Source organism: Miscanthus floridulus, chromosome 8, assembly GCF_019320115.1.
Source record: "Miscanthus floridulus cultivar M001 chromosome 8, ASM1932011v1, whole genome shotgun sequence".
In the NCBI taxonomy this organism is placed as follows: Eukaryota; Viridiplantae; Streptophyta; class Magnoliopsida; order Poales; family Poaceae; genus Miscanthus; species Miscanthus floridulus.
In genome coordinates this window covers 155222317-155228909 of record NC_089587.1, presented here as the reverse complement: position 1 = coordinate 155228909, position 6593 = coordinate 155222317, and the positions used below count along the sequence as shown (strand labels likewise).

General features: G+C 42.6%; 1 long non-coding RNA gene across 2 annotated transcripts; it reads right to left on the bottom strand.

The window, feature by feature from the left end:
• Positions 1 to 3194: 3194 nt before the first annotated feature.
• On the bottom strand, positions 3195 to 5492 carry LOC136473799 (uncharacterized). Of its 2 annotated transcripts, none has more exons than XR_010762728.1 (4): positions 5114 to 5492; positions 4758 to 4850; positions 4493 to 4661; positions 3195 to 4340 (listed from the first exon to the last, which is right to left on the bottom strand). It is a non-coding gene; the product is annotated as an uncharacterized lncRNA (long non-coding RNA). The 2 variants fall into 2 exon arrangements; XR_010762729.1 differs by having other exon boundaries at positions 4493 to 4562.
• Between the last annotated feature and the right edge of the window lie 1101 nt (positions 5493 to 6593).

Below are 6593 nucleotides of genomic sequence, written 5' to 3'. Positions count from 1 at the left end.
AACAATATATCAACCGACGACATGGAATGAACTAATGTTTGCCCAGAGAGTTGTTCCAGTAATACATCTGCCGATATCCATAGAGACTCTTCACTACAATCAAAGAAATAAATTAAAAAATGCATCAGTGACCATGGTAGTACAATACCTGATCTGCTAGTGATATTGCAATATCGATTGCTAGCTTATTACTCCTTGCAATATTGATTGCAAGCTTATTACTCCTCACATATATGAAAATTCTTGTCCTCATTCTCTCCTAAAGAGCAATAGCAATAACAAAAGAAAAAAGAACACCCCATGAAAATGTTACAAATCTAGCTACATTCATGAGTTTGGCCTAGTTAATTTACTACACCCGATTGGTGTACAGATCATGCATATTACATAGTTCGACCACTATGGAAATTTACACAAGGACTCCTTATATGCCACGAGGTCATATGACATGCATACACAAATGTTGATCTCTCTATTTCAATGTGTTTAAACCAGATTGACATTAGCAAAGGATACCGACATGATTGAGATTGGTTCTGAAACTTGAACCTACTAGACTCAAATTTTCAACACTAATTTATGACATGAACAAACAATGAATGACCAGCCTATTGACTGAACCAAGCATCCGAGAGATTTCCACTGAGCAATAGGAATTTCATCAAACACCTTACATGCATATCTCAACTGACCAAGAGTGCACAATCGCAGACAGAGAGGGGGCATGGTACTGACGCACCTATTCCTTGTGTGCGACCAGCACATCCTCATGCGTGGTGGCCCTCGTAGTTGATTGCCTCCATGCACTTCGCTAGCGCCCTCCTCGACTTAAACTGCTGCCACCACCGCATCTCCGCCCTGCACTCCAGCCTACGAGGAAGAGTGAGAGAGGAGGAAGAGAGAGGCAGGAGGCATGACAGGAAGAGGGTGGACAGAGGGCTCATCACCTCGATGGTGGTATGGTCGGCCGGCCGCCATCCATGCCGCAGTGAGCCCCGCCCCCGACCAGGTCCTTGCCTACCAGTTTCGGCGCCATGACACCTTCCTACTGCCAGATCGAGCTCCCCGTCATGAAAGACACCTTGGCGGGGGCGGGGGCAGGGAAGCCGGATCCAGGGCCGGTGCTCGGCCACCTCCATGACGGCCTCCGTCCGGCATTGCGACTCCTCCATGGTGGTGCGACGGCGTGAGGGCAGGGAGGGAGAGGAGGCGTCGACGTGCGCGAGGTGGAGATGGAGCAGAGGTGTGCATAAGGGAACTTCGCGAGTCGCGATACGAGACGGAGAGGGCCTGATTGGATGCGAGGACCTAATTGAACGCGGGATCTCACGCAAGGGCGATGTGAGTGATTGAAGCCGGGTCCACTAGGATCGGGCGGCTGCGCCAAGCATCGCATGAGGGCAAGAATGGAGGCTAACACTGTGAGTATTTCTAGCACATGGTTCTAGTACAAATAAAGTGATTTATATAGGCTAAGAAATGTTAAGACTACTATTTACACAATGCAAACTATCACCACGTGTGACTTGTAAAGAAACTTTTTTCTTTTATCATGCCTCGTATTTATTTCCTCTTCCTCTTCTTTTTTAGCATGGACCACCTTCTCTCTCCCAAGCATAGTTTCTGCAAGCCACTATGACAAGTTTAGAGCGTCTACTTTATTTATCCGATCCTACGTGACACTTGAGGCTACTGCTCAAAAAGCAGCGTTGGGGAAGCCCTGAAGGTAGACCGACGACCACAAGTTACATTGTCGCACCAAAATAATATCCACTCTTTAGTCTTTTTTAGCTGTGAGAGATTGGATGCCGTCAAGTCCACGTCACCGATGGTGACGCATTGGCCTCGCTACCACTAGGATCGCCACCATCGAGCTCCTTGCACGGCCTCACGGCAGACATCAAGGCGGCATCTCCTTGGCCGCTGCGGTACGTTCTTGAACGCCTCTGTAGTGTATTGTAAGTGTCTATGTCGTATGGTAAGTATTTGGGTTGCCTCTCCTATTGAACACGATCGAGTATTTATGTTGTTTTTGTCCATCACATGCAGGCTTCCCACTACACTTCCTACTGTATAAAATTCTTGTATACTCAATGTCGAGTAACTTTTTTGCCACCATTTCTCAGACAAAATGGTAACTAACTTCAATATGATTAGTATGTCCATGGAATACAGGATTGGCAGAAAGGCACTTATCTCCAATATCGTCACACCACATTTTTGCTGCTCCGCGCGCCTAAATATTTAACTCAAGTAATAATGTTTGTATCCACATTACCTCTATTGTTGCATTGGCAACAACTTTATACTCTACTTTGGTGCTTCATTTTGATAATGTTGCTTGTTTTCTTGCACTCTTGGAGACCAGGTTAAATCCTAGAAAAACTACAAATTCACCTGTAGACCGCTTGTCATCTACACAACATGCCCAGTCAGCATCTGAAAAAGCACTCACAAGAAGTGACGAGGATTTACAAATTCTGAGTCCTAACTTACTTGTATACTTTATATATCTTGGAATTCTCTCCACAGACATCAGTTGTAGTGGGCGCTTGTAAAAATTGGCACACTTTGTTAACTACAAAAGAGATATATGACCTAGTTAACGTCAGATACTGCAAGGCACCGACAACACTCCCATAATTTGTGGCATCATTCGGCCAAAGTGGAGCTCCTTCATTGGCCAAAAGTTTCTCTGAAATAGACAGCGGTGTACTAACCGATCTGCAGTTCACCATTCCAACTCGTTGCAACACAACATTAGCATATTTCTCTTGTGCTAGCATAATACCATCTCGTACCCTACTAACCTCGATCCCAAAGAAATAATGCAAATCACCAAGATCCTTTAGAGCAAATTCTTTGTTTAGGTGTCGTAGTAGCGCCATGGTAGCATCCCGTGTGGAGCTAGCCACAATGAGAACATCAACATAAATAAGAATGAAGATATGAATGGCCCCTGTACTGTAAAAATAGAGACATATCTGCCTTCGATGATTTGAACCCGAGCTCATGTAATTTTTTACTTGACCTAGGGTACCATGCCTGTGGTGCTTGTTTCAGGCCATACTATGCTTTGTCCAACTTATAGATGTATCTGGGAGAAGTTTGATCTTCATAACCAAGGGGTTGCTTCATGTACACCTCTTCTTCTAGAAGTCCATGAAGAAACGCATTATGTATATTTTGTTGACGTAGGCTCCACCCAATAGACAGAACAATAGGCAAAACAGTTCTGATAGTAGCTGATTTAATAGCAGGACTAAAAATGTCATCATAATCTTTCTCATATCTTTGCTTAAAACCTTTTGCTACCAATCATGTACTATATCTATCAAGACTCTCATTAGGTTTTCTTTTTACTTTAAAGACCCATTTACAATCTATGACATTTATTCCTTTTCTAGGTGGAACCAGATGCCAGGTTTTATTTTGCATTAGTGATGAGTATTCTGCATCCATGGCTGCTTTCCAATACTTATCATGCAGAGCTTCTTCTTGATTTCGAGGCTCATCAGCTCAAGCTAGATAGCCATACCTGACTGTCATCTGTGGAAATTTTTTCTTTCTAGGTACCGCTCTGTAGGTGTGTGGTAGGACGAGTGGAGGCACCGAAGGATTTGGCGTAGGTGCAGATGGTGCCGATCCGGAGTTCATAGCAGATCCTGTTGCACTCCGTGTGTCGCCATCCGACGGGGGAGCCAGGTCCGCCTGTGTGGGTGCAGTTTGTTCCTGATACTAAATGATACCCTGGGCGTTGCAGCGGAAATTTTGTAGTAGTGTATAGGTGGAGGTTTAATGGAGTGGGAGCTTGTGAAATGTAGAAATGGAAACGTTGATCATTAAAAAACGCACACGATTGTATCAGGAAAACATACGGGTTTGTAGCTGCTGATAAGTTGACAATTGGAGTTGCATATAAAATACATAACATTCTTTTTTTTGCGTAAAAAATACATAACATTCTTTGTGCTAATTAAGTGATAATATATATCGTAGGTCGTGTATGGTTTAGGCAATTTGAGCAATATCTTAAATCCAAATAATGTCCATGAAACCTGCCTATAGCTACTAACTAAAAAAATGAAACTCCACTTCCTTGCCCTCATACTTTTCATTCTGACAGATGAAAACATCGTCAACCTATTTGATAAAACAAATGTATTACCTCGTGGCAATATCAAGCTTGATTATGATATCTAATTAAAGAAATGTATTGAATAATGTGAAATAAACATAACAACTTACTTGTACCTCTTGCATGTAATCTCTTGTGACAATGTGAAATGTGAGGTTGGAAAGAGTGGCAAATAATCGATTTGATCAAATATCATGGAGACCTAAATCCAAACATTATAAGGCACAATACACATGGGTTACTGATTTGCCTTTTTCTGGGAAAAAACATGTCCCCCATATAGTAGTACTTTGCATAGTTCCTTATTGCTCGTCCGGGAGAATCATATAATAGAGTTTGGAAGGAGGATCATACCTGAAGGTGGGTTCTCTGTGGTGTAATAGCAGGGCAGCAACAAAGCTCTGAAGATGTGCCATGTCTATATCTGGATGATGAGCCAAAGGAATGTACATGACTGGTTGGAGAGTGACTCCGGTGGACGTACCAAAAAAAATGAGATATGGAAGTTGACAGAACAAATGATCTAAAAACAATAGATACAACTGAATAAATATAATCAAGACAGAAGGGGTTAAAATTCTATATTATATACATTTAATAAGTCTTCATGTCAACACACCTGAAAACACATATGGTGCAGAAAGATGACCATAAATGTTTCAGCCTTGCAATAGAGAAAACTGAATAATCCTCCGTTGCAACAACGGAAAACCTGAAAGAGTTGGCGGGGTAATCTTGAGTTCAGAAGCAAGATGTGGCAAATCAAAAGATGGTATGTAGCCGACTGGTAGTCCCTAAGGGGAATTCCACCGAACAGATCTAGTACATCTATGAATGGATTCTGGATTATATAAATAGAATGCGAGAACTTGCAATCAAGTTGACTATGGATGCATAAGAACAGTTGAACAAAAGAGTAGTAAATGTATAAAAGAATTACAACAAAAATGTGTTGTATATGAAAGAAGGACGAACCAAAATCTTGTAGGCGCAGGTGGATGATGGCAGAACGGTTCAGAAATCAAGGAGGACAGCAGAACCTGTAGACAGCGGGATGATGCTAGCTGCAAAGAACAGGGACCTCGATAGAAAATCTGACCAATCGACTGCTCGGGTCCTCGACTGTTCCGTGATGCAGCTAATAGAGGAGTTTATGAGTGGCTGTTTATTTCCTTGGCAAGGCGGCAACGTCTGGAGCAATTGTTTGTTCGTTACATATGCATCTGTAGCGAGATGGTGGGTCGCAGATTCACGGTAGTGGAGGAAATTTCCAGATTCTGGAAGTGGAATAGGTGGCGGCGGGTACAGCGATTCTGGGAAGGAGAAGAGGCCGAGTGGACCTTATGCATCGACGAAAGTGGAGAGAAGCGAGCCTAGACGGTGACGTGGCTTAGAGAAATCACCTATTTAGGTATAAGTAGATACATTGGCCTTATAGACTATGCATGACCTTGACGCTATCAGGTGGTTGTGTGGAATAACATGTTATACATGCATATCTAACAATGATATAATAAATAAAACACCATTAGATTAGTCATGATATATAATTTTCATAAATATTTACTTTTCCTTTTGAACTTGATCACACTTAATATATCTTGACTTACGATAAAGATACTCTTGGACCGATGGAGTATATTTAAGCACAAAATCTAATAGTACTGATTTTTTGTTATACATGATTTACAAATTATTAGGTTAAAATATTTAATTCTTGAGATGCGTCGGAGCTTTAGAAAAGAAAAGGAAGAGCGCTATGTTGGGCTGTCGGAGGGTTTTCCACCTAGACGGAGAGACATGGGCCTAAACTGAAGGCCCACCGATCTGGAAGAGAAGTCCCGCACAAGCGCGTTGGCCCAAAGGAATGTCTGAAGCGGAAGTCCTCGTGCCGTGCCTCAATTATTGTTTTGCTGCAACTACTGAATTCAAATATTGAGGCATGAAAGAAGCTGAGGGATGAAATAAGGAAATTTTAACCTGCTGACATGCAACCATGGGGTTCCGTAAACAGAAGCTACGAAGGGAGTGAAGGTACGAGTACGGAGCTTCAAAGTAACACAACTCGAGAAAAAAAAAAAACCCCAGAAAGTCACTGGTGTAACAGCGATTTGGAATATATAAGCTTCAAAGTAACACAACTCGAGAAAAAAAAAACAGAAAGTCACTGCTGTAACAGTGATGGAATATATAAGACTCCGTATCACGCCTAAGATCCGCGCTCTTTAGAGCGATCCTGACAAGAGCCCTGAGTCATGTTAGTTAAGCAACACAAAGGTAAACACCTGGAACGTGAAGCATGATGCCACTATTCTTTGGGGGGGGGGGGGGGGTGGGTGGGGGGGGGTGGGGGGGGGGGGGGGGGGGGAATCCCAATCCTTTGTCACGAATCAGCACGTTTCGATTTCTAAGAAAAAAGGCAATAATTACAAACAAATATGCAAACTAAAAGCAC